At 42.4% G+C, this 27,347-nt stretch overlaps 1 pseudogene; it reads left to right on the top strand.

The window, feature by feature from the left end:
* Positions 1–18,325: 18,325 nt before the first annotated feature.
* LOC138173672 (transgelin pseudogene) lies at positions 18,326–19,010 on the top strand (annotated as a pseudogene).
* Positions 19,011–27,347: the final 8,337 nt, after the last annotated feature.

The following is a 27,347-nucleotide window of genomic DNA, read 5'->3' as shown; positions in this document are numbered from 1 at the left end:
CACTGTAAATATTGCATTGGCAGTACATCCTTTTACTCCCTTCCCTCTGCCTTGTAGAAGCTAGGAGTTCTTTAAGGTTCAACTCAGGTGCTACATTTGGGGGCAACCTTTCCTGATGTCCTTGGTTGTTAGTGCTTTCTCCCTTTTCAAGTCATTTTGAACATCCTTATCTGCTTAAACGTGTAAATGTAGTTTTCCAGTGGGAAGTCAGCTCCTTGAGGGCAGGAACTACTTTTTTTTATATCTCCAGTGCCTAGTTCCTTATACATAGTAGATACCTAGTACATGCTCATTGAATGAATGAGTGTCTATCAACACCATCGTGTTTTAGTCTGGAGATGCTAATGATACCTCTAGGTGATCTGATGGGATGAAATAGTCAATAGTAGTGGCCTTGGTTGCTTTCTTTGAGAAGTGTGATGTAGGAAAGAAGATTGGATTGGGGGTTGGAAGAGTCAGATTTTAATCCTAGCTCTGCAATTTACTCCTTGTATGGTCTTGGAGAAATCATTTAATCGCTCTGACCCTCAGTCTCCTCATCTGTGTAGTGAGGGGATTAAGCATCTGTGACACTATGATCCTTGGATGAAATTCCTTCAGAGGTCATTATGTAAAAGAAAGGATAACTTTAACTTCAGATATTCTGTTCCTAGAAGGAGAAGAGCTTGATTTGAGCTTGATTCCTATTTCTTGTTTTTTCTTTTCTTTTATGCTCAGTATGATTGTCCTCCATGCCACCACATCCACTCCCATTTGTCTCTTCCTCTCTCTAGATCTGGTAACTCAAGAAGGCCTTTTGGCTCTTCAGGACCATATGGAAGGAGAAGTCAACTGTTTGCCACCACAGTAACTTATTGGGCACTAAGTCAGGGCTGTTCTTTCTCTTTCAGTCTGCTGGACTTCCTGAGTCCCCCTCTCCCAGTCCAAAGAGCCCTGCAGAACATGGATAGCAGATCGTGTTTGACCACCATGAAATTGCTTAAGGAACAGGAAACTTCAGTCTTTTCCTCTTCTGGAGACAGCACCAACAGATCTGCTGGGCTAGCTTAGGCCAGGCCTGATAGACTCACATTGTTCTGGACAAAGCCAAGGGGTGAAGCTGGAGAGTGCAGATTGGACAGCTAGCTGTTTCCAGCCTCTGAGGAGGAATATTTCCCTGGGCCTTTATAATCAAAAGTGAGCAAGCGTCCTGAGGGGAGGGACCACGTCCTTCCTTAGCACTTTTGTTAGATCATAGACTTACTATTGGAAAGGGTAGTGTTGCAGACAGAACATTTGCTTTGGCATCTGAGTATCTGGATTCTTATACCACCTCCCTGGGCTTCAGTAGCCTCAGCTCTGGCAGTTAGACTAGATGGCTTTTGAGGTCCTTTCTATCTCTGAAACTGCAATACTGTTGTAGAGGGATCTTTGGATTTATTATTCCCAATTCCATAATTTTACAGTTGGTGAAACTGGAAAACATGTAAGGAAGGGATCTGCCTGAGTTTTGCATCCCTCTAAGGCATTTATTATATAACACAGCTATCTGTGTTTGTGTCATTAGACTGTGAACTCTATGAGGGCAAGGACCACATCTAATCCAAACTTTGTATGTCCCCTCATACCTAATCCACACTCTAGTGTGAATGATTGCTGAATGAATGAATGAATTCAGCTGATGAAATATTCATCAAGTACTTACTATTTCTAAGGGCCCTGTGCTCAGCACTGGGGATACAAGAATGGAAAAAAAAAGGCAAATCCTTCTTAAAGAAGCCTGTTATTGGGGTGGCCGGGTAGCACAGTAAGAGCACTGGCCCAAGTGTCGGGATGACCTGGGGGATCGAATCCCAGGCTCAGACACTTCGCATCCACCCAGAAATACCTGGCCGTGTAACCTTGAGCAAGTTACTTAACCCCAATTGCTTAGGGGCAGCCAGGTGGCTCAGCAAGTAATAAGAGCACTGGCCCCAGTGTCGGGATGACCTGGGATCCAATCTGGGCTCAGATACTTGGCACCATACCCAGAAATAACTGGCCATGTAACCTTGAGCAAGTTACTTAACCCCAATTGCTTTAAAAAAAAAAAAGAAGCCTGTTATGTAATACAACCATGATGCATACACATAAGAAGCCATGAATAATTTGAAAAAGGAGGATCTCTTTGAATGTGAAAGATCAGGGGTGATTTCATGGAGGTCAAAACTTCACCTGGTAGAGATGATGGAATGAATTACAGACATGGGTGCAGTGGGACTGAGGCAGAAGAGAGCAGGAAGAGTTTAACAAACAGCAAATTGTCCAGGTTGGTTTCTCCTAATGACCTCTGTATCAGTTTGATATGCGAAAAGGATATTATTCACTCATTCTCAGTACACAATGAGTTATTTCCTTAGGTACAATGGATTTTAACTTTGGTACACACTTTTGAAGAAAAAATTATTTATTTTTAACAGTCATTTAAACATTTTTTTTTAGTTCTTAATTCTCTCCCTTCCATTCTTCCCTTACTCACTGTGAAGGCAAGAAATGTGATATCAATTACACATGAAATCATGAAAAAACACATTTCCATATTAGCCATGTTGAAAAAAAGAAGCAAAGAAAAATAAAATGAAAATAATTGTGCTCCAATCTGTACTCAGAGTTCATCAGTTCTTTCTCTGGAAGTGGTCAACATTTTTCATCACAAGTCTTTTGGAATTGTCTTAAATCATCATATTGATCAGAATAGCTAAGTCATTGGCAGTTGATCATTGTTCAATATTGCTGTTATTGCATACAGCGTTCTCCTGGTTCTACTCAATTCATCTTGCTCCAGTTCATATAAGTCTTCCCAGTTTTTTCTGAAATCTACCTGCTCATCATTTCTTATAGAAATTACAATAGTGAAGGATGGAGGTCAGGGACTATTGTATTCATTTTACATATGGGAAACTTGAGGTTGGAGCATGGAACTGTAACAAGATCATTTGAGATAGAAAAAGAATCTAGGTCTCCTAACCTCTTTCCATAAGTCTGTGTTCCCCCTTGTTCTTGGTATGTGTTTATTCTAAGCCATTCATTCTCTTCGGGCCAGTTGTGAATTATGGCCTATGACCACTAGGTTATTTTTTTCTTTATTTTGAATAAATAACAACCCTCACTAATACCTTTCATTTTTACATCATTTCATTTTCTTGTATGTCTTTCCCCCTCCCCCAACCAGGAAGCCTTTTCTTATAACAAAGAATAAAAAAGAGGGGAAAAAAACATAAAACTCAACACACTGACAAAAATCAGTAGCTTATGCAGCATTTTGCAGCCATTCTGCAAAGACCAGAAGGTGCATTCTTTTCCTCCTGACCAAAGAAGAAATCCTCCAAATTATTTCAAATGTAAAACTGTTTTTCCTGTTCCAGAGGGAACTCTGAGTCACAGGAATAGCAACTGCCAGTCTGGTGAAACCAGTTTCTAGTTGTAGGTTAAGACTTACAACACTCATCAGGCTAATGATTGTTGGTCATCTGACAATGACTAGGCAGAAGAACCCAGGGATCAGTAGGATACAGATGGAGACTGACCTTTTAAACTTCCAACTATATTTTTGCTGACAGTTTTCCCACTTCCCAGGCTCACATAGGCACAGAAAGCCAGGCATTTGTGGAAAAGAAAACAGAACTTGTAATCAGGAGACCTGAGCTAGACTTCTTGCCTGGACATTTCATAGTTCTATGATCCTGGTGAAGTCTCAACCTCTCTGAACCTCAGTTCGCTCATCTGTTAAATGGGCATGATGAAAAATCCTCTACCTATCTTTCCCACCTAATATTATGAGACTGAACTAAGGGTATAGAAATGTGACTTGTTTTTCTTCCCTGAGGGGTACATTTCAGATTGAGGAAGTGGAGGGGGGTGGAGTTCACCTTGTACCTTCGACAATTCAGCAAAAATTGATAAGAAGGTAAACAAACTAGAATGTGTATAGAGGAAGACAACTGAAATGGTCAGGGAACTCAAAACCACATCTTCATCATTATCATGATAACAATTGTTATTATTATTAATAATTAGCTGAAGTGCTGATCTCGCCTCTCCCAGATCCAATCCTGAGCTCAGGGCTCCTCAAGAGTAATACTAATACTCTTTGACACCTGACACCATACTCAGGGCCTCCCTCCAAGATCTGCTGATTCCTTCCCTAAGAGTTTAGTCCCTGTAGGCAAGGGGAGCATTGAGTTTACCAAGCCTGGATTGTGGAAACAAGTTTGTTTATGAAAATGTGTATAAAGAATAGATAAGAGGCTACTTTCCTTGAAGGAAGTGTGGGCAGTGGACAGAATATTGAATTTCTAATTAGAGGATCTGGGCTCAAATTCTATCTCTGCCACTTACTACCCACATAATAACCTTAAATAAACCACTTAACCATTCTTGGACTCTTTTTCCTCAACTCTAAGACTAGCTGTCTTCCAAGGTTAACTCAAAACTTATGATCTTAGGAATTAATGTAACATCACTTATCCCCAACCTTTAAATGAATGATATTTCCTCTCCCCTCCCTCCCTCACCAAAAGGTATGATAGGTTGGTTGTATGTGATCTTAGAGGATAGTATGAATGGAATTAAGAACCTTGTTAAAAAATAAAAACAAACAAAAAACGACAGAATAATGTCTTTTCCCTGACCTGGTAAAGTGGAGAGAAGACAGATTCTAAAGTCCAAGGGCCTGGCTTTGATTCCTGAGTGTGCCATATACTAGCTATATAAATTGCTTGCCCTCTCTGGGCTTCATATTCCTCATCTATAAATTGAAGGAGTTAGACCAGATGACCTTCTAACATTTCTTCTAGTTCTAAATTGATGAGCCTATGAGCTGACCCCTTTGCTCAGTAGTCCATCTGTTGCCTTTTTTTTCCCATCCTGCTTCCCTGTGGTACTCTGCAGAGCATGGCCACAGAGCTTTATGGTTCTCAGACTCAGGAACGCCTTTAGCAGACACTATGTCTGGCTCATGTTATCCATCGCCACTTCACCGTAGGAATCCATAGCTTGCTTTTCCTTCTGGGTCCTATTTTGTGGAAACCCTGTTCTCCCTCTGTTTTACATAAATGTTTCTGGCATCTGACATTATGGAAAAGAGATCATAGCTTTAGAGTGAAAGGGACATGAGATGTCAGATAGTCCCATTTCCTTATTTTACAGATGGAGAAAATGAAGCCCAGCAAGGCTAAGAGAACCCAAGATAATCTGACTGCAAATCCAACCCTTATTCTACTGAGCCACAGATCCAGGGTCCTTTTGTAGTGAGTGGCTCAGTTCCTCAGAGACCATTTCCTCTGTCCCTCACCCCGCCTCTCCCCCCCACCTTGCCACCTATTAATAATGGCTCACGTTTCTAGAGAAGCTTATAACTTACAAGGTATGTTCCTCTTAATAACCCTGTGAGCTAAGCATGACAGGTATTACCCAGAAATGTCTGCCGATGCAAGACTGATTTGACTCAAGTTGATAAAATGCTGATAGATCCTGTAATGAGAAGCAGCCAGGTCATGTTCCCAGAGCCTGAGAGAATAACCAATGGGAAGGAGATAACCTGAATCCTAATGACTGTGCTCCTCTGACTTGTAATTCTTCACCAGATGGATTTCTTTACTGAACGATAAAAACTATCTCCTCCTCCCTAGGCCTCCTGCTTTCCTTTCTGTTCCTGGGGAGGGTCTGACTTGAGATTCAGAAGGTTAGGCTTCATATGTCAGTCTGACCCTGGTAATCAGCAATGGTCAAGTTCTTGTATATGCAACAGTCCACTTAACATTTGGTATTTGCAGCAAAGGAAAGACTTGGTCCTTGTCGTTCCTATGATATGATGGAAATCAGTCTGTTAGTCAATCAAAATGAAATTTGTGAAATGTTCCTGTGTGCCAAGCACTGTGTTTTGGCTCTCCTGTGGGGGAGACAGGGAAAAGGCAAACTCTCTGCCCTCAAGAACCTCATAGACTTGGAGGATGTGTTCATTATCATGGAAAAATTAGAGTGCTACACAGGACTGAATGTTATCTATACCAGGAAGACTGTAGGAGGTTAGAAACAGGAAAAATCAGCCCGGGTTGGGATGATCAGGGAAGGTTTCATGTAGAAGGGGGTTCTTGAGAGGAACAATGTCACTGACTGACCATGATCAGAAGTTCTTAATTATATTCCCCACCCTACTCCTCCCCTCCCCACCCCAATGGTGAAGGATTGCTGTGAACTCTACACATTCTTTTTTTTTTCTTTTTTGGAAGGGGGAAGGCAGAGCAATTGGGGGGAAGGCAGAGCAATTGGGGTTAAGTGACTTGCCCAAAGTCACACAACTAGTTTAGTGGCAAGTGCCTGAGGCTGGATTTGAACTCAGGTCCTCCTGACTCCAGGGCCAGTGCTATATTCTCTGTGCCACCTAGCTGCCTCTACACATTCTCTTAAGTGGTTCCTTAGTTCCCTTGACCAGCAGTCAATCACTCAACAACAGGAGACCTATTATCATTAGCAAGCACAAGCCAGGAACTCTGTCACACCCTGAGAATATAAAGACAAAAAAGTGATACAGTCCCTGACCTCAGTGTTCATTTTATTAGAAGACGTTCACAGAGAAATACATTTAGAATATAAACTACACACACACACACACACACACACAGTGATGAACGTACTGGACATTAACAAATTGGGGGGTGGGGAAACAGGAAACAGCCTTTTGAAAGAAGCTGCACTTGAGATGATCTTTGAAGATGACCCTACCTGGCAGATCCTAGAAGTGAGAAAGGAGAACATTCAAGATACAAAGTACAGAGGCTAGAGACAGAATGTCACATAAAGGTAACAAAAATTAGGACAGTTTGTCTGGAGCAAAGGGTGGGGGTTAATGTGTAATTAGACTGGAAAGATAAGTTAGATCCAGGCTGTGAAGGATTTTAAATGTTGACCAAAGGAGTTTGCATTTTAACCCAAAGGCAGTAGGGAGCCATTGAAGCTTCCTGAAGAGAGGAGTTATAATGTCAGACTTGTGCTTTCATTATCAACTAGAGTTGTATGAAGGATGGGTTGTAGAGGAGAAAAGATGCATCATAACCAGTGAGGAGGCTATTACAGTCAGTCAGGTGAAAGGTGATGAGGGTCTGTACCAGACTGTTTTGGTATGAATAGAGAGAATGGGGATGTATGGGATAGATGTTGGAGAGGTGGAATTGACAAGGCTTGGCAACTAACTATCAAGGGCTGGACTCCTTGGGAGTAAGCTGCAGATGCATCAAAAACAAAAACAAAAAAAAGCATCTTCTTCCCCCACCCCTCTCACCTATTGCAAGAAAAGGAGGCAACTACTAGAATGCTTGCTAACAAAAAACTTATATAATTTACAATATTTAAAAGTAGAGAAGGGAAATGAAAATCGCCATAATCCTTCCTATTACAGGAAGCTCTAAAAATATGACCTTCATTCTCTCATGGAAAGCCTGACTCATGATGCAATAATATCTTCAGGGGCAAGATGTTAGAAAAAAGGCACGTGCCCTTTAAAATACCCACTGAGAATCTATGACTTTCTCCTACACTAGGTTAAGATGTTTTCAAGTGGAAAGAGGTCTGGATTTGGAGCCGTAAGACCAGAGTTTGAATCTGATCTCTTGTCACTTACTAGCTGTGAGTCTGGGTCTCAGTTTTCCTATTAGTAAAACTGAGTAGTTAATCGCTCAGAGGACCTGGGTTCAAATACTGTGTCTCTCACTTCTGCCTGTGTGACCTTGGACAAGCAACTTAAATTCACTAAGGCTGTTTCCTTTCCTATAAAGTGAGGTTGTGGAGTTAGATGACCCCAAGTTTCCCTCTAGCTTTGAATATATGATCCTATGACCTCTAATGCCCTAAGATTCTATGTACTGTTTACTGCTGTACTGAGTTGTCTGAAGCACCATTATTTTTTTTTTGTTTTATTTTTATTTTGAGCTTTATTTTTATTTTTTAAAATAGTATTTTATTTTTCCCAATTGCATATTAAAAACAATTTTTTTGGAGGACAATTGGGATTAAGTGACTTGCCCAAGGTCACACAGCTAGTTTTTGTGTTAAGTGTCTGAGGCCGCATTTGAACTCAGGTCCTCCTGACTCCAGAGAAGGCGCTCTATTCACTGTGCCACCTAGTCACCCCATATAAAAACAATTTTAACATTTATTTTTTAAAATTGTAAATTCCAAATTCTCTCCCTATTTCCCTTTCTCCCCCTTCTCTGAAACAGTAAGCAATTTGATGTAGGTTACACATGAATCAACATTATTTAAAAATATTATTTTAAATCATACCATCATTTAATCATGCTATATTATTTTATATATATTATACTCATATGTTACATTTAATATTTATCTCATACTATAACATTATATAATATATAATTATACCACTATTTAAAAAAATTATTATCTTAAGTAATAGGAGCTTACACTCCTGCATATGAGTCTTGTCTCCCATTAAAGCCAGGAGCCTCCACAGGCTGGGGCAGGGCTTGACTCTTCTCTTCCTGTTTTCCACGGATTTTGAGCTCCCTGAGGGCAGGACCTAATTCTTGCCCTCTCTCCTATCCAGGATCAGCAAGTATTTCTTGCTGGATAGTTTGGCAGGCAAAGTAAAGGAATCAACTCTTGGGGGGAAATCAGTCCAGGATGAGGGATTCCAGGTTTGGGGAAAGTCAAGTCAAGAAGCATTCATTATAGTCCTATCAGGGACTATGCTAAGCCTTGGAGATTTAAAGAAGGGCAAAAGACAGTCCCTTCCCTCAAAGAGCTCACAGTCTAATGGGGGAGACAACAGGAAAACAATTATGAACAAACAAAATACAAAAAGGTAAACTGGAGACAACCTCAAAATAAAGTCACCAGCATTAAGGGTAATTGGGAGATATTTCCTATAGTAGGTGGGATTTTAGCTGAGACTTGAAGGAAGCCAGACAGGCCAGAGATAAAGAGGGATACCATTCCAGAAATGGGGGATAGCCTGAGAAAATGGCCAGAGTTGGAAGATGGACTGTCTTGTTGGAGGAACAGCACATAGGTTGTTGTCACTGGATCCCAGACTACATGGGGTCAGTGTAGGGCTGATATGGGGGGAGGGGCTGAGAGAGAAAAGTTAAGGATGACACTTTGTAGTGAGTCCGGACTGGAACCTTATCCCAAACTGCCTTGCCTTGCCCCCCTACAAAAAATATATATATAAAGAATACTGGAACTATGTGAATAGAGTACTGGCCGTGGAGTCAGGAAGATCTGAGTTCAACTCTGGTCTCAGACACTTGACACACTTACTAGCTGTATGACCTTGGACAAGTCACTTAACCCCACTTGCCTTCCCCCCTCCAAAAAGCAAAAAAATAAAAGATCACTTGAGCAACTTAGTGGAAGGTGGGCTGGAGTGGAGAGTTGTTTTGTTTGTCCTATTGAAGAGGACCATGACATCAGGGAAGGGATGCTCGCAAGTGGCTTGGACTTCAGTGAGGCAGGGCTGTGCAAAGTCACCAGCCTCACTCTCTCCTCTAGAGCCATCTGGGTCCAGTGGCCACATACAGCTTGGGACGGCTGGAGAGGACTCCTGCAGTGAAGAGAGACATGAAGCAGGGAGACCTGGAGGCTGTTGCAATAGACTAGATGGTGGGGTGATGAGGGCCTGCACCAAAGTGCTGGTGGTGTCAGGAGCTGGCGGATAGGGGAGATGTTTCGAAGATAGAATTAGCAGGATGTGGCAGCTGGTCTGATATGGGGGGAAGGGCTGAGAAAGAAAAGTGGAGGATGACACTTTGTAGTGAGTCCGGACTGGAGAAACCCTGGTGTCTCTCCCTTCCTTCCCCCATCACTTCAGTTCTGATGAGCCCACAGAGAACCATGCCCCCAGGATGGACCGTGGAAATGACTGCAGCTGAGGGGGAAGAGCAAGGGACAGTTCTAGATGATCCTCCCACTCCTCATGGAAGGATAATGGGCAAGTTATGGAAGAAGAAAGACTTTGGGGGACGAAGCTCAGTCCCTAAATGAGTGCGGACAGTTCCCTTGGCAAGTAATTACAGCTCTCCCTTTAGGGTGCTTTATGGTTTGTAAATGATTTACCTCACTATAGCCCTGGAAAGGAGGAAAGGGAAGCCCAGAGCTGGGGCGTGACTTGCCTGGAGTCACACAGTGAAAAGTCTGGGCTGGGATTCAATCCCAAATCTTCCTAGATCATTCAGCACGGTCCTTTGCTCTTCTCACTCTGGAGTACTCTGCACAGTTCATCCTGGGAGCATTGTTGCCTGTTGACTCATCAGAACTGAAGTGATGGGGGAGGGGAGAGAGGGTCAGCAGGGTTTTTCTAGCCAGGACTCTCTTCACCAGTCAGTGAAGTACAATCCTTCAGTTTGACTGTGGGAAGAAGTCTTTTGAGACCTTCTGAGACCTCTTGGGACCTGTTTTTCATCAGGGAGGGGGGTGAGGAGGAATAATAAAGGGCAAACCTGGCCCAGACTTCTTCCCCAGGGAGGTGGGAGACTGCTGCCTAGATCTGGGGGAGGAATTCTGCACTTGGTCAGTTCTTGGTCCACTGAGATGCATGAGAATAGCTTGGCCCTTGAACTGGGAACCAGTCAGAACTTTTTCCACTCTCCTCCCTGCCCCCACTCCCCCAAACACACAAATAAGCTGTTAAACTGAGTTAATAAGAAGGCAGCTGATATAGCAAAAATAATGATTTTTAGTCAGGGCTAGGAGTTGCCACTGGGGTTCCACTCAGCAGCAAGAGTCCAAAGAAGGGGATGGACATGGGGTTTTTATAAAATCTTTGGTAGAGGGAGAGGGGGGCAGGTACTAGGGGGTTGGTTTCACCAAGTGAGTTGTTTTGCATAACTATTGAAAGTCCATCAAGAAAGTTTGGGAGAGTTTAGAACAGTTATAAAACAGTCAGAGGTAGGGAGTTGTAGTGTCTGGTCAGCCTCAGGCAATTCATGGGTCTTGAAATGGGGACAAGGTCAGTTTCTGTCACCTGCATTTGACTAAACAGAGGGACTGGACTTAGAAAATTCATTAGTCCTGAATTCTTCCATGTCCCTGACCTTCTTCCTACTACAGTAAGGGAAGGTAGGGAAGAGGAGGATGAGAGAGACAGATTAAAAATCTAGTCTGATTCCTTATTTTTTAGAAGAGGATGATGAGAAAAGACTTTCTTATCCAAGGCCACTCAGATGCTAAGTGGTGAAGCCAGGATTTGAACTCAGAATTTCTGATTCCAAATTCACTACTCTTTTCATTATATAGGTTTTTCTAAGGAGAGAGTAAGAGAGAGATGGTTGTGATTTCTTTGATGGGTAGGGGCTGGGCAGGTCTGACCAATGACCCCTAGCATCCCTTCAGTGGTGGCACTAATATTATAGGTTCCCAAGTTAAATAGATCTGGTAGGGACTTGGGGTTGAGGTAGGAATGGGGTGGGTGGGAATAATGGAGGGTACCTATGTTTTGGAGCACCCTTTAGGCACATTCCTGTGAGCGAAAACAAGGTGGGATTTTTGTTATTTTTTTTTCTTAGAGTTCAGTTTCCCATGCTCATGCTAAGCTGTAAACATCTGAAAGATCAATCTCTTTTGAACCCTGGTAATTCACATCTTTAACAGTCATGTAGGCTTTGGCATCTTCTGGCTCTAGGCTGATTAGTCTGAAGTGAGATATTGCCTGGGAGCTTGCTCTTGGAAGGACTTTTACTCTGAGTAGCCATTATCAAGGGGCCCTCTGGCTGTGAATGTGAATCACTTACCAAGGCTTGGAGAGGAGACCTCTGATACCAACTCTTGTGAGAACCCTAGAATACTAGACTAGAATAAAGTACTAAAGGAAAGTATAGGGTTTAGTGAGACTGGGATAGTTATCTGTTATTTTTGTATCTGAACTCAGGCAGGAGCAGGGAGAGCTTGGAATGGAGCAGTCCCTTCCCCATGAGGTGAGACATGGAGCAGGACTGGAGAGCTGCCTGTGTGTGAACCAAGGCAGGAGCAGGGAGCAGTCAGACTCTGGACCTTCAGGAGGAGGAACCCCAGAGCTTGGGACTCAGCCCAAGGTTGAAATGAAAACTTTGCAGCAGGGCAGGAGCAGTGAGAATGCTTTCCTGCCCTTTCCCCCAGGATGGGTTGGGACCCCAGGGGTGGAATTGTCTATGTTGGGAGGAGTGAAGTGGCATAATCCCTGGGACCCACTTTGTCAGCTTTGTCACCTAGCCACGCCTCAGGACTTGGAAGTGAGGGCTGGAGCAGTGTTAGAACTTGGACTCTTTGGCTCATTAGAGTATGTGTGCACCTGAAACTGCCAAGTGGGAGTCTGCAATAGCAGCGTGGGGAGGAGGACAGACCCCCAGGAGGACTTTACTTGGACACTCTGTTTGGATTGAGGGAATGGCAACCTACTGTGGCCTAGGGTTGGAGTTTGTTGTGTTCTGTACTATCCCTGGGGATGTGTTGTGCTAGGGAAGACCCTTATCTGGGATCCCCTGATTGCATAAACAGGAATTTGGGGAGAATAACTGAGTGAGGAGGAGCTGGTTGCTCACTCCCCAAAGATTTTGACCCCTCAAAAGAATATATAAGATGGGGGATATGCTATGTTATGTTATATACTTTTGTGTTTATTTGAGGCCATGTGGTCACCCTGGTAATAAGTTGGTATGTTGCTGTGAATGTTATGCTTTAGTTTCTTGAATAATGTTTAGTTTTGGGTAGAGTGCTTATACTGTGTGATTTGACTACATATATGTGTGTGTGTGTGTGTGTGTGTGTGTGTGTGTGTGTGTGTGTGTGTATTCACAGCACAGTGGTAGCCCTCAAGTGGGCTGTATTGATTGGCATTACAATTCTTTCTAATCATATAATTCAGTCTCTCTGCTTTCTGGTGAAACTGTGTTTCAGGGCTTCCTGCGGGCTTGGTGAGGGGACAGAGGTCATTGCTACCCCTCCCTATGGCCAAATAGCTGAGGGTGACTCACACTCTGCTCTTCTTGTATGTACTACCTTGTTGGACTCAGGAACATCACTGATATCCTCCCAATCCCTCCTTCATCTCCATAAATCGGATTTCTGCTCTGCCACCCACTGAACCTGCTTTCTTCGAGGTTACTAATGATTTTATGAAAGTCACCAATTAGACTGGTCTCTTTTCAGTCCTCATACGCCTTGATTTTTCTATATTTTTTTCTCTTCTATCCATAGCTTTTGACATCATTTACCACTTCTTCTTTGGATATTCTTTCTGATGATTTCAACATCTTTTGGATTCTCTTCCTCATCTTGGAGCATTCCTTTTCTTTCTCCTTTGCTAGATCTTCCTGCTTTTGTCCCTTAAAAGTGACTGTTTTCCCCAGGACTCTGTCCTTCTCTTCTCCATATTTGTTGTCATTCAGTCGTGTCTGACTCTTTGTGACTCTATTTGAGTTTTCTTGGCAAAGATACCGAAGTGGTTTGCCATTTTCTTCTCCAGATCATTTTACATGTGGGGAAACTGAGGCAAGCAAGTTTAAGTGACTTGTCTAGGGTCACACAGTTAGTGTCTGAGGTCAGATTTGAACTCTAGAAGATGAGACTTCCTAACTCAAGGGTTGGGCTGGGTCACCATTGTGCCACCTAGCTACCTCTCTTTATGTATTCTCTTCTTTTATCAAGGATCCACTCCTAGAGCTTCAAGTATCCCTCTTTGAAGATGATTCCCAAATCTGAATCTCTAACCCCTATGCTTGCACAGCTCTACTCCTGAATTTTCAACTACCTAACATGTCCAAAACTGAACTTATCGTTTTCCTCCCTAAACCTTCCTTATCCCCCAATTTCCCTGTGCCATAAAATACTCGGGCCCTTGGAAATTTGAGCTCTGAAGTTCCTTGCTGCTTTCTCTAGATTCTGAGTGGTGGTTTTAATTAGTTAGCTCTGTTAGTGACAATTAAACCTCCATTAATACAACACTCCTTATTACTAGACTATGCAAAAGTCAACAGTTAGCAGGTGCATTTAATTCCTACACAAAAGCTATGTAAATACAAAAGGAAATGAAGAATCATTTTCTATTCTCAGATAAAAGTGGGTGCAACCCTTTACAGGTTCTGAGGTAATTATAACTTAATTCTTCCCTAATCTCCACTAATTCCCCTTCTCCCCCACTTTCCCTCCCACACACACTGTGGGAGAGGAACTCAGCTATTTCAAAACTCATGTCCCTAGGGCTGAGAGTTTAGGGTTCAGGGCCATCTACTTCATAGAGTTCTCTGTATGTTTCTCTGTGTAACCTGGAGAAATGCTGAAATCTGGGATAGACTGGAATTAGCAAGCCTCTCATTTTAGCTCTGGGGTCATCAGGATTCTGTCTGCCTAGGTTCAGAGATGCCAGGAACATACTCTATATGGCTCCATATTCCTACTGCACTTTGCACCTCAGTCTTTGATTGCATTTCCTATTCCCTCTTGTTGCCCTAATAATTTAAGAAAATCTGTGCTCTTCAGAATGCTCCCTACCAACCTGGGTCCTTGCTTGTTGACATGAGTCAACAGTCACTCAACAAACATTTATGGTGAAACACTTAGCTATTTGCTAGGCACTATGCTGAATACTGGGGTTACAAATAAAGGCAAACCCCCCAAAACAGAACACTGTCCTTGTTTTCAAGGAGCACATAGTCTAATGGAGGAAATATCACATTTTTTACCACTAAGTATATAAAGAGTAGATGGAATGTCATCTGAAATGAGAAGGAATTGGTGGTGATGCAGTTTGAGGTTGCTGGGAACCCTGAAATGTCAGGGTACAGGGCAAGTCTGCCTGGAATGAATTCATGCACTCAAACCTTTTTCAGTTAAGATGGCAAGGGTTATTGTAACACCAATAGGAAAGGGTGACCTTCCTAGTGAGTCTGTACCTTGATGGGGATAGATTGATACTTATATAAAAAAAAAAAGTACAGTGAGAAAATCTGATTGGGATTGAGTGGTAAATAGTCTGGGGGTGGTCCAGGTGCAACAGTGAAAGGAATTAAATGGTCTGGAGTGTGTTGGAGAGTCACAGTGAAAGAACTATTGAGTATCTAGGTGGGCTGGGATGGACCAGATGCCTCAAGTGAGATTCCATGTGTGGGAAAATTCAGGCACTGGGCTGTTTTCTAAGATATGGTCTTTTCCTTTTTAGGGGTTCAGGTCCCATCACCCCATTATTGGGGATGGAAAAGGCCTCCTGAAGAAAATTGAGATTTGAACCAACTTTTGAAGGAAGTCAGGGAAACCAAGAAAGGAGAGGTTAGGAGATAGCATTCCAGGCATGGGGGAATAGCCAGTGCAATGGCCTGGAGATGGGAGGTGGAGAAGAATTGCAAGGAAAGAAGTGTAACTGGCTCTTAGAATTTGTGTGACCTTAGGCAAACCACCCACTTTTTAGAACTTGAGTGTTTTCATCTCTTGAAATGGTTCTAGATCATCTTTAAGAGCCTTTCTAGCTCTAAAATTGTGTTTCTATAATTCCTAGGCCTGAAAACTGAATGTGAGAATGTCTCTGTCCATAGTTTTCCCTGGAAGTCTTCCTTCCCTTCCCTTCCCTTCCCTTCCCTTCCCTCCCCCTCCCCCCCTCTCTCTTTCTTCCTCCCTCCCCCCCTCTCTCTTTCTTCCTTCCTTCTTTCTTGTATTTTTTCCAATTACATGTAAAGGCAATTTTTAACATTCATTTAAAAAAGTTTTTGAGTTTCAAATTATCTCCCTATTTCCCTAATTACCTCCTTCCTAAGACAATAAGCAATTAGATATAGGTTATGTATGTGCAATCCTGTAAAACATATTTCCATTTTAGTCATGTTGTAAAAGAAGAAAGAAGCCAAAAGAAAAGAACCATGAAAAAAACAAAGAAAGCAAAAATAGTACGCTTCGACCTGCATTCAGACTCTGGCTCTTTCTCTGGATGTGGATAGCATTTTCTATCATGAGTTTTTTGTATTGTCGAGACGAGCTAAGTCTATCATAGTAAGTTGATTATTGAACTATATTACCATTACTATGTACAATGTTCTCCTGGTTCTGCTCACTTCACTCAGCATTAGTTCATATAAATCATTGCAGGTTTTTTTGAGATTCGCCTGCTCATCATTTCTCATAGTACAAAAGTACTCCATTACATTCATATACCACAATTTGTTCAGCCTTTCCTTAATTGATGGCATCCCCTCAATGTCCAATTCTTTGCCTGAGTGAAGGTTCCTGAAGGCCTGCCATATACTCCTTTCTCATCTCCAACTTTCAGTATCTTTCTTTTCTTCCTAGTTATAGTTCTGGTTATGCTTCTTCCCCAAAGCCTCCTAGTAGAATGCAAGCTTCTTCAAAGCAGGGCATTTTTGTCTTTGTATACCAACACGATACATAGTCCATAGAACAGACTTCATAAATGCTTATGGAGTTGAGTTGCACTGTCTGATCTCTCCAGCTGTAAGTGTTTTTCCCCTCTATTTCCCCTTGAGTTGCTTTGTTTGGGTCTATACTTTGCCTACCTTGTTTCCCGCACCCCCCCCCCCCAACTGATTTAAAAAATTTTAGAGGGGGGAATATTTTCCTTTTTTTTATTTGTGGTCTTTGCACCTAGCACAGGGCTCCCCCCCCCCCATATAGCAGGTGCTCAATAAATACTTACTGAAGACAACCAAACTGAATTGAATTGAATTAAGGGCAAGTCCTCAGAGTTCAGGGACTTCCTCTTGGGATACCAGTGTCTGCATATGAACTCTGAGTTGCAAGGACTGGATTGTGAGGCAGGATGCTGACTCACTCTCTAGAAAATTGGAGAACTCAAGTTTACACCACCATCTGGCTCTGGACTGAGAGTAGTGGGTGGAAGGAGTAAAGGAGGAGAGAGAAGAGGAGGAATAATGAAGGAAAAGAAGTTTTTGAGAAAGGAGGAGGAATGAGAGAAGAGGTTGGGAAGGGTCAGAAAGGAAGGAAGTGAGGAGGAAAAGGGAAAGAAAAAGGGCAAAAAGGAGCAAGGGGAAGAGAAGAGAGGAGGAAGGGGAGGTGAAGGAATGGGGAGGGGAGGAGGAATAGAAAGGGTTCTACAGAAAGAGGGGAGGGGAAACAGAGGAGGAAGAGATAGAGGGAAGAAGAGGAGGAAGAGGGAAGAGAGGGAGGGAGGAAGTCCAGTTTATAAATAATTCTTTCTCCCAAGTTCTGCTGTTCCCTTTCCAGAGCAGTATATATCTGCCAGCCTGCCCCTAGAGAGAAAGGATGGTTTTTGACAGGGCTTTCTGTTCTCTTTTCCTGCAGTAGGCAGTCTTCTAAAAAGTTGCCTGTCCCTTCAATTTTTGAAAATTAAATCCTACTAGAACAGCAGCTATCCTATCTTCCCCTGCCTCTCTCCCCCACTACCAGAATGCCAGGCATGGTACATTTCACTCCTCCTAAGGTTCTCTGTTACTCTTAAGGGGGTTTTGGGGTGTCTATCAGTGGGCTTTAACCTCACTGATGGTGTTCTCTCAATTTTAGGGGAGCCTGCTTCTCAATTCTACTCAACCACTTGGATTAGCTTTTATAGAGGGCTTTTTACTTCAAAGGTATAGCAAGAATAAACATAAAAAACATCCCCCCAACACCTTGGGGGCATAATTCTCCATACCAGCTCAGTCTCTGGAGACAGAAGGGAGATTCTGTACCCAGCTTAGCTCAGATCCTTTCTAGCATAGTCCCACCAAGTTCCTAGTCCAAAGGCCCCTTGGGTTTGAGTCCCAGTCTCAGGGCTTCCCTGCTGGGGCTGATTACTACATATCTAACCTGGAATCCTGCCTCCAAGGTTGCCATGGCTAAATTCCAGGACCAGGGATCCCACTACCTGTACCTAAATCTGAAAAAGGACAACAGAAAGAGCTAGAAAAAAAAAACCCCTATCCAGTTTCTAAGACCAAGGGGCCTATGAGAGGAGGAGGGTAGAGGAGAAGGTAACTTTTCCCCCCTTTACCATTTTTGTCACTTATCATTTCAATTCATGGCACCTATGTGTTGCTAAACAGGAACTTCAGCCTTTCTGAACTCACAGAAAAGAGTAAGTGTCCCAGTCTGACAGGTTTTAAAGACCTATCCTGTTTTGGCTATGTAGACAATTGAAAGCAAAGTAGCTACTCCTCATGCAGTAGGGGAATAATTCAATTCAGTTAAAACTGATAAATATTTATTAAGCAACTACTATGTGCCAGGAACTATATTAAGCCACTGGGGATACAAATAATGAAAGAAAGACAGTCCTTGCCCTCAAAAACCTACAATCTGCTCTCCCTCTGGCAGTAACTACCCCGGTATGTAGAAGACATTGCTCTCACCCAGCATGGCAAACAAGGGCTCCTCCTACGGCATGAGCCGGGAAGTGCAGTCTAAAATCGAGAAGAAATCTGATGATGAGCTGGAGGAAGGCTGGTGGAGTGGATCATTGTGCAGTGTGGATCTGATGTGGGCCGTCCTGATCAAGGGCACCTGGGCTTCCAAGTCTGGCTAAAGAATGGTGTGATACTGAGCAAGCTGGTAAATAGCCTGCACCCTGATGGTTCCAAGCCAGTGAAGGTACCAGAGAACCCACCCACCATGGTCTTCAAGCAGATGGAACAGGTGGCTCAGTTCCTGAAGGCAGCTGAGGATTATGGGGTCACCAAGACTGACATGTTCCAGGCTGTTGACCTCTTTGAAAGTGAAGACCTGGCAGCTGTGCAGAGAACTCTTATGGCACTAGGAAGCCTGGCAGTGACCAAGAATTATGGCCACTACCGTGGAGATCCCAACTGGTTCATGAAGAAAGCCCAGGATCACAAGAGGGAATTCACAGATAGCCAGCTCCAGGAGGGCAAGCATGTCATTGGCCTACAGATGGGCAGCAATAGGGGAGTCTCCCAGGCTGGCATGATGGGCTATGGGCGGCCCCGGCAGATCATCAGTTAAAGGGCTGGGAGATAGGCCCCTTCCGTGCCCTTCCCCTTACTCCTTGGTCGCAGCAATCCTGGCTCTCGTGCCTTGCCCCATGCCCTGTGCAGTTCCAGCTCTGAGCTTCTGAGCCCCCTTTCCCTCTTAAGGGTAGCTCTCCACCTGAAAGCACTCTTCCCTTGTCCAACTCAAATCCTCTTCCCAATCTCCATAACCACCTTCTACCATTTCCCAATTCTTGAGGGGGAGGTTGGGGAAAAGTCACTGTCCTATTTGACAGCAACAGTCTACTGAGGGAACTTCAAGTCTGGGCCTCCCTTGTTCCCCCATTCTGTACAGTGGTATTTGGGGAATTAAAATTTAGAGGAAAAAAATATTGTTGCTCTTTTCTCACACACACACACACACACACACAAAGGCTACAATCTGATCAGGAAAGACTTCACACAAAAGGAAGTAGGAAAGTGGGGAGGCACCCAGAGATATCTCTAGATCAGACATAATGTTTCCAGGAGTCAAAACCAAGCAGAGGTGCTGATGGAAAAGTGGATAGTGAACTGGAAAGTTCTGGTCCCAGCCCTCTATAAAGGAAGGTCTGGGGAGGAGTTTAGTATTCTACTCTCTAGTCCTAGGGGAGAGAAGGCTTAGGGAACTGAGAAGGTGTTCAGTCCCCACTAAGCATAATAATGAAATTTCAGCTCATCAGCTTATCCTGGGTGGGCCATGATGTTCTCTGGAGTCCAGACCTAACAGAGCTGCTGATGGGAAATGGAGAGTTAGCTAAAAACAGTATTTTCTCCTAGAAGCTGATCTCTCCATCTTAGCTGACCTAAGCATGCTTCAAAACCCTCTTATGCTATTTTAAAATATTCTGATCTTGTGGAGTATTTTATATTATTCTAAGGTTTTCCTTCAAATTTTGTCATTTAATTCAGGAGGCATACTTAGATCATTTCCTCCTTTCTTTTTTTTTCTGTTACCTATCCCAATATAACACGTTTCTATGATTTAATTGCTATTTATGGGGCTTTTCATAAAACAGGCCCCTCTTATACTACTCAATTAATAAATCAATGACCTTTTATTAAGTGCTTACTCTGTGCCAGATACTATACTAACAGGAATACAAAGAAAGACAATAACAGTCCCTGCCCTTCAATGAGCTTACATGGGAGAGATGTAAATAAATAGATATAAAAGATCTAGAAAGGGAAGATGAAAGATAATATTAGAGGGGAAGGCGGGGGAGAGGAGGAGAAATGGGGACTAGGAAAGGCTTTTTGCTGAAGATGACTTTTGAATTAAGTCTTGAAGGAAGCCAGAGATTTTAGAAATGAAGGTGAAGAGGGAGAACCTTTTAGTTGTGAGGGACAGCCAGCACAGGTCTCACTGCAGACTGTGTGCCTATCATCCTTAAGCTAGAAAGTTGTCTAGTTAGCCAACTTGTGAAGACCTAGTAAGTAAGGTGGCAAGGTTTGGTGTTTAGGTTAGAATCTTCCATGGAAGAATCTTTGATTGTTGTTATATGTCATGGAGCAGCCATACCAAGGAAGTCATTGATTCTTCAAATATTACTAACAATACTAATAAAAGTTGGATGTGGTAGATAGAGAATAGATCTTGGAATCCTAAAGCCTGCTCCTCTCACCTCTGATGAATAATGGATGTTTGACCCAGGCTAAATCTCCTACCCTTTAAGTGCTCCAGGTTATTAAATCTAAAAATTTCAGAGCAGGTTCCCATTGGCTATAGGAGAGGATATTTCCTCACAGGGAGTTCTTTGTATGAATGAAATCTCAGGCCACTCCTGTTCCTACCCCTCAAAAAGCCAGCACCCTCTGTGCGAGGATTGTTGCTTACAGTTTCCAAAGAGCTTTCTCCTATGTTCTCTCATTGGAATCTTAACAACTCTGGGAGAGGGAGGGGGCAGGGAAGCTTGGGCTGGACCTGTGATTTACTCCACAACTTATAGAGTTGACCCTAGTACTGACTCACAAATAGCCAGAATGTGTCAGAGGTGGAACTTGAACCTAAGTGATGTTGTCCTCTCAAGAGAGGGGCCAGTTTTCTCAACTATGACATGCTGCTTCTTAGGGATTATTATGCCCACTTTGGAAATGGGGAATATTAAAGTCTAGAGAGGTGTAGTGATTTACCCAAGATTGGACAGTGAGTGAGTTAGCAGTAGAGGCAAGACTAGCCTGTAGCTCATGACTCTGGCTGTAGAGCTCTGTCTATTAAACAAGACCAGGGTGGTGAGAATCTTGTGGACTATGTGCCCCTTTATGAATAATTCAGTGTAGGTTGGCCAGGGGTGGGATCTTCAACAGATGATTTTGGAGCATAGGATTCTTCTTCACTCCCCTTCCCCCAAGCACCAGACATTTTCCATACTGAGTCAGGATGCTCTGTAAGAATGCTCAGGGACATTTTTACATTCAGTCCAGCACTTCCCCATACATTAGCAGAAAATGTAGCTGATTCGGTTTCCTGCATTTTTCTTTCCCCATCATTCTTCTTTTCTCTTCCCTTCATAGCAGCTTCTCATTAATTCACCCAATTTGCATTCTAGAGTCCTGGGGGGGGGGGGCGGTGTCCAACCTTAGCATTGTCTGGTGCGTAGTAAGTATTTAATACATGCTTGTAGATTTATTGATTGATTATAGGACCCCTGCCTTGTGTTAAACTGTGGGGGAAGCACAAAAGGAGTCAGCCCAGGCTCCATCCTCTGGGATATCATAATCTGGGGGAGATAGAAGGGAAGACAATTTAGAAAATGTCCATAGGAAGCTAATAGCTTAGACCATGTTCCAGCCATTGTTCCCTGTGGTCCCCACAGCTCTGGATCCACAAGGAAATGTTGATGTTGCTGCCTGGGCAGCACAGTGAGGCTGCTGGACCATTCATTGTAAGAGGCCCTGATCCAATATCTGCCTGGGAGATGGGGGGGCATATGAACCACTGGGTAGAAGTGACTAGAAGATTGTTGTTGTTTGTCCTTCATTCTGGAAGAGGACCAATGACACTGGGAGGGTGACTTCTGCACTAGGAAGTGAATTGGATTTAAGTGAGGCAGAGCTGTGCAAAGTCATCAGCCTCACTCGCTCCTCCCCAGTCACTGGAGTTCAGTGACAGCAAATAAGTCCATCAGGACAGGGAGATAGATTTTAGCTCGAGGAGTTAAAAAAAAAAAGCTTTTCAACAATTAGAACTGTTCCAAAGTGTAATAGTTGCTTCTTCTAGTAGGGAGTTGTCCGTTATTAGAAATCTTCAAGTAGAATAGAGAAGCACTGTTGGGGATATTGTGGGAGGGAGTGACTGTTTATGTATAAAGTGGGTGAGATGATTGTAAGGTCCCCTGCAGCTCTACATGTTATGATTCCATGGTCTTTTGGCCTCTAAGGTTCAGCTCAGAGACTGTGATTTTGAGTGGACTTCTCTTGGCAGCCCAAATCAGAGGGCAGGTGCATGTGTTTGAACTTACTCCAATATCCTGATTTCTGAATGTGGATAGTCCTTGTACTAATATACTTCCCACATCCTTCATACCTTCATAGGCAGTTTCATGAACTGCTATGTCAGAAAAAATTAATCTTCTAGTGGCTTATCAACTTCTGTGTACTTGACTCCTTCAAGTAGAATGTAAGCTCCTTGAGGGTAGGAATGATTTTTCATTTTGTCTTTGTATTCCTTGAGCTTAGCAGAGTGCCCAGCACGTAGAGTAGGTTCTTAAAAGCTTGCAAAATTGAAATAACGAGGCTGGTCCTGGGATGACACATGTTTTTTTCCTTTCCCCAAACTTGGAACTTTTCAGTTGAGTAGGGACCCACTAGAGTTTGCTCTCATGGCTTTTGAGAATCCTCCATTCTACAGGGAGGTCCCAGAGAAGGATTTCATCCTTCTCTTGGTGACTGAACTCCATGCCCTAGAATCTGGGGAAGCAAATTAGAAAATGGATCAGATTGTAGCTGTTTGCAGATGGGGACCCTCTCCTTCTCTTCTCCTAGTAGATCTCTTGACAGGCTACCAGTCCCAAATTCCTGTACTCTATTCACCAGCTCCACTCTGTCCCTTCTCCCCCAAGATTTCTCCCTTTTCCCTGTCCTCCCAAAGCTGAAATAAAAAAATGTGAACTGTGGGAAAAAAGTTCTATCCCTAAAAAAGATCAAAGAAGGAAGAAAAGGTCCTTTATGTACAAAAATATTTATAGCAGTTCTTTTTGTTGGTGGCAAAAATAAAAGGCAAACAAAAACTGGAAACTAAGAGGATGTCCAACAATTTGGAAATGGTTGAATAAGTTGTGCTACATGAATGTGATGGAGAGCAGTTGTGTTATAAGAAATCAGAAAATGGATGATTTCAGAAAGAATGGAAAGACTTATATGAACTGATGTAGAGTGAAGTGAGTAAATAATAATAACTTCAAAATTTTAAAAATGAACAATTTAGAGGACTTTATAAACTGAAGAATGAAATTAATAGAACCAAAAGAATAATTTATGTAATGACAACAGTGTAAAAACAGGCAACTTTGAAAGCTGTAATAATTATGATCAGTATAATGACCATTCATGATTTTGGAAAACAGATGATGAAATGCCATCTATTACAGAAAGATGAACCTTAGGGAACAAAATGAAACACCACACATACACACACACACACACATCCCTACCTAATACATATATACATACATGTAATCTACATATTACATGTTTTTATACACATTATATATACTTTATATATATTTATGTATACACAGATATCTACATATCTACATGTTTGTATATAACCATTGGGAAAATTTGTTTTGCTTGAATATATATATGTATATAGTTCAAATTTTTTTCTTTTTTTTTTCTTACCCTAATGAGGTAGAGTATGGGAGGGAGAGAAAATAGATTTTTGTTTATTTTTAAAATTAGAGGGTACAGACATGAATTGTTACATGAACTTTCAGATGAGGTCACTGTATTATTAATTTTACTTTACTTAACTGTTTTATCTTGTTACAAGAAACCTCTCAAGAAGTGGGAGTAATTGCTAAATGTTTTGTAATATTAAAGTAAAACATATCCATAAAACCGAAACTGTTAAAATTTAAAAACAAATGAGTGAAGTTGGACCAGGATTTTAAGCTTGTTATTGGATTTCTTTTCTTGTTCATGATAAGAAGACTTGGGGTTTAGCCTGGCTGGCTAACAGAAGGTCTTTGTTTGAGGGGTGGGGGCAGAATAAGTCTTTCTTTGGGGAGGGGATGGAATGATGGGAACAAGAATATTTAGGACAGAAGGTCTTTCTTTTAAAGGGGGCTGGACATTCCTAGGAGGCAAGGGGAAGGGATCTGCTAAAGTCAGAGCCAGAGCAATTGATTTAGGACATTACACAAAGGAAATGAAGGATGGAACCACACCCTGGACTGGGACATCAATTCAATCCAGCAAACATTTATTAAGTGACTACTAGGAGTAAGATGTTCTATGTCCTAGGTCCTGGGTATGCAAAGACAAAGACCCAGAACACAGCAATCTCTGCCTTCTAGGCACTTATATTTGAAGCAGCAGATGGGGTTGGTTTGGGGGACTCATCTTGTGGGGACACATGAATCTTATAGGGCTGTGATGCTTACTGATTATATAACTCTGGGCAAGTTCCTTGATTTTTAAGGTGTTAGAATAGATTATGTCTGAGGTTCCTTCTAGCTATAAGTCCTATGATCCCAAGGAGAGGATGGAATATGGTTGGGCTTGTTCCCCTCCCCCATTTTTCAGTGCCTCTAGGTTCAGGGTTCTGAAACCTTCTCCCTTCCCCAGTCACTACCTGGTTTCAGGAAATGATGTATTGAACTGATAAGGTTTCTATGGTGGTACCAGGCTGAACTTAAACTGTTGACAAAGGCTTGTTTAGTTTCAGCCCATTAGTGAAACTCTAGTGGTAGAACTGAATCAACTAGGAAATGTGTGTGTGTGTGTGTGTGTGTGTGTGTGTGTCTTTCTATAGCTAAAGAAATCAGGGCATCTGGTCTGTTCTACATTTGGATTCAGCTTTAGATGAAGACAGGAAGGATGAGCCACCTTACGGGGGTCAATATAAGGAAGATTTTCCTTAATAAGTAGAACAATCCCAAAGAGGAATGTGTTTCCTTAAGGGGTAATAAGCATTCCCTCACTGGGTCTCTTTAAGTGGAGGATGGATGATGACCAGATGTCAATGACTTTGTAGAGGAGATTCTAGATTGAGTATAGCTAATTGGTTCTGGGATGAGTTAAATTCCTCCTAACCCCTACCCCCATCCCTTATTCAAATATATATCCAAAAACATCTCCTGAAATAAAAGAAAAATGGATTTTTGAGGTAATATCCACATCACAGCCCATTCTGCCTACCAGATGTGGCAGTATGAGGTCAAGTTCAGGTAGCTCTGGGGTAGGATAGTGAAGGGTATACTGGACTCCTTCCCACATGAAAGAAAACTGTTGCCACATCATCTCAGTCACAAGAATAGAGAAAAAAAAGGCATTATCTAGAGATTGATAACCACATACCACTCTGGGTTTGGGTAACTGGTCTACCACATTGATGATCCTGGTAACAGCTGCAGCAATGGGTATGACAACTTTGGTTAGTTTCCTGCCATCCGCTGTAAATTGCCATGTACCATCTACCTGACCATACCGTATTGTTGTAAGGGGAGTTGTATAGAGAATTACTTGAGTTTCCTTTATATCCATCACTAGAGAGGAAATATTTTTCATCCTACCCCCACCCAATGACCTGATATTTTATAGGTTAGCTACATGGCATGGTTGACTTACTCTAAGTGTTCCCATTTGGCTCTACCCATAGTAACATACTATAAGGTTGCTGTTAAGACTCTTGAAGATACTGAGTTCCAAATACCTCTTCTTTCTATGCTCTGTTTCCTGTAGTTTCCCTGGATGATCCAAATGGGGCAGAGACTTTAGAGGGTGACTCAGACTTGAGTGAGGCCAAAAGAGTCCTTGGTATCTTCATACTGCATTTCCCTGTGTAATTTAATCACCCCCCCCCCCACAAAGAAAAGTTATACATAAATTGATTTCTTTTCAAACCTATCTTTCAGGAGCCACAACTAAAGTTCTCTTCAGAAGAAGGTGTTATTGCCTTCTGCCCACTTTGAAGGCACTGAGTTCTGTGACTTCTGTTTATGCCCTGAATGCTCATTTGTACTGATGGTAAAATTTGCCCAAGCTACAACTGTTCCTACATCCTGTTCAAATTTCAATAGTTGATAGGCCCCCAGTTGTAGAGTTGTGAGGTAGAGAAGACTCATAGTTAGTCTAAAGCTATTTTAGTTGGGATTCACCCTAAAGGTAGGATCTAATAATCCCTGAGGCAGCTGTTCATAGGGTGATGCAGTACAGAGAGAAGCCACATAAATCCAAATTATTAAACTCATTTCCTTTTGAACTTTAACCACCTCCCTTTCAAATCCTCACTGGAGGAGCTGGTTCTAGTTAGAATTCATCTTTATGAGACCAATTGCAGATAGCATCCTGCTCAGCCACCTGAAAAGGAACAGGGAATGTTCTCCATCTGGAGGCTTATAAAAGTAAGTCCATCCTATGGAAGTCAGTTGCAGAGAGTACTTCAGCATTGACTTCATTAGACCACGCCCTTGTAAATCATTGCACCAGTAATTCATTAGGTTTCTATTTAAATTTATCCTGCAACCATCCTTATTGCTTGGTGGAGAGGGCTGCCCACCTCTTGCTTCCTCAGCTCAGGGAATAATTCTACTCCCAAAAGCATTAATAGTACTGGCATTGGTCTTTTTTTTTTTTTTTTTGCTTTTTGGAGGGCAATTGGGGTTGTGACTTGCCCAAAGTCACAGGCCTTGGTCTTTCTTACCATCAGTGCGAGTTCCCAAATCTCCACCTCATTTCCCATATCATTCTCCCATCTCATGGGACACCCAATCTCCATGGGAATCAGGATCCCTAAATCAGAGACCATACAGTAGGTTCCTGGTTATGGCCTATCAGTCCCCACCCTCACCCCCACCACAAGAGATTCCTTTGCTGTTTTTTTCTAATATGCAACAGAAACATTTATTAGCATTTGGCTCAGCTGTTGCTGAACCTGGTAATCTCAAAACTTAATATGAATATTTTAAAGAGCCATAAGTACAAAATGATGCTCTCATTGGCAACTTATGCTTTCATAATTAAGTCAACAATTAACAGCCACCCATAAGATGCAGGACCAGATGGAGAATGGATTCTTTATGGATGTCGCAGTCAGACAGGGTGTAGTCATCTTTTAGCTGCTTGTCTGCAATGATAAGCCTCTGTTGGTCAGGAGGAATGTCCTCTTTTTCTTAGATTTTAGCCTCTAGGTTCTCAGTAGTGTCACTGGGCTCTACCTCCAGAGAGATGGTCTTGACTGTCACGGTC

This window comes from Petaurus breviceps, unplaced genomic scaffold, assembly GCF_028583685.1.
Source record: "Petaurus breviceps papuanus isolate PSGF00001 unplaced genomic scaffold, PetGlider_PUasm1.0 64, whole genome shotgun sequence".
Taxonomy (NCBI): domain Eukaryota; kingdom Metazoa; phylum Chordata; class Mammalia; order Diprotodontia; family Petauridae; genus Petaurus; species Petaurus breviceps.
This window is presented reverse-complemented; position numbering and strand designations above follow the sequence as displayed.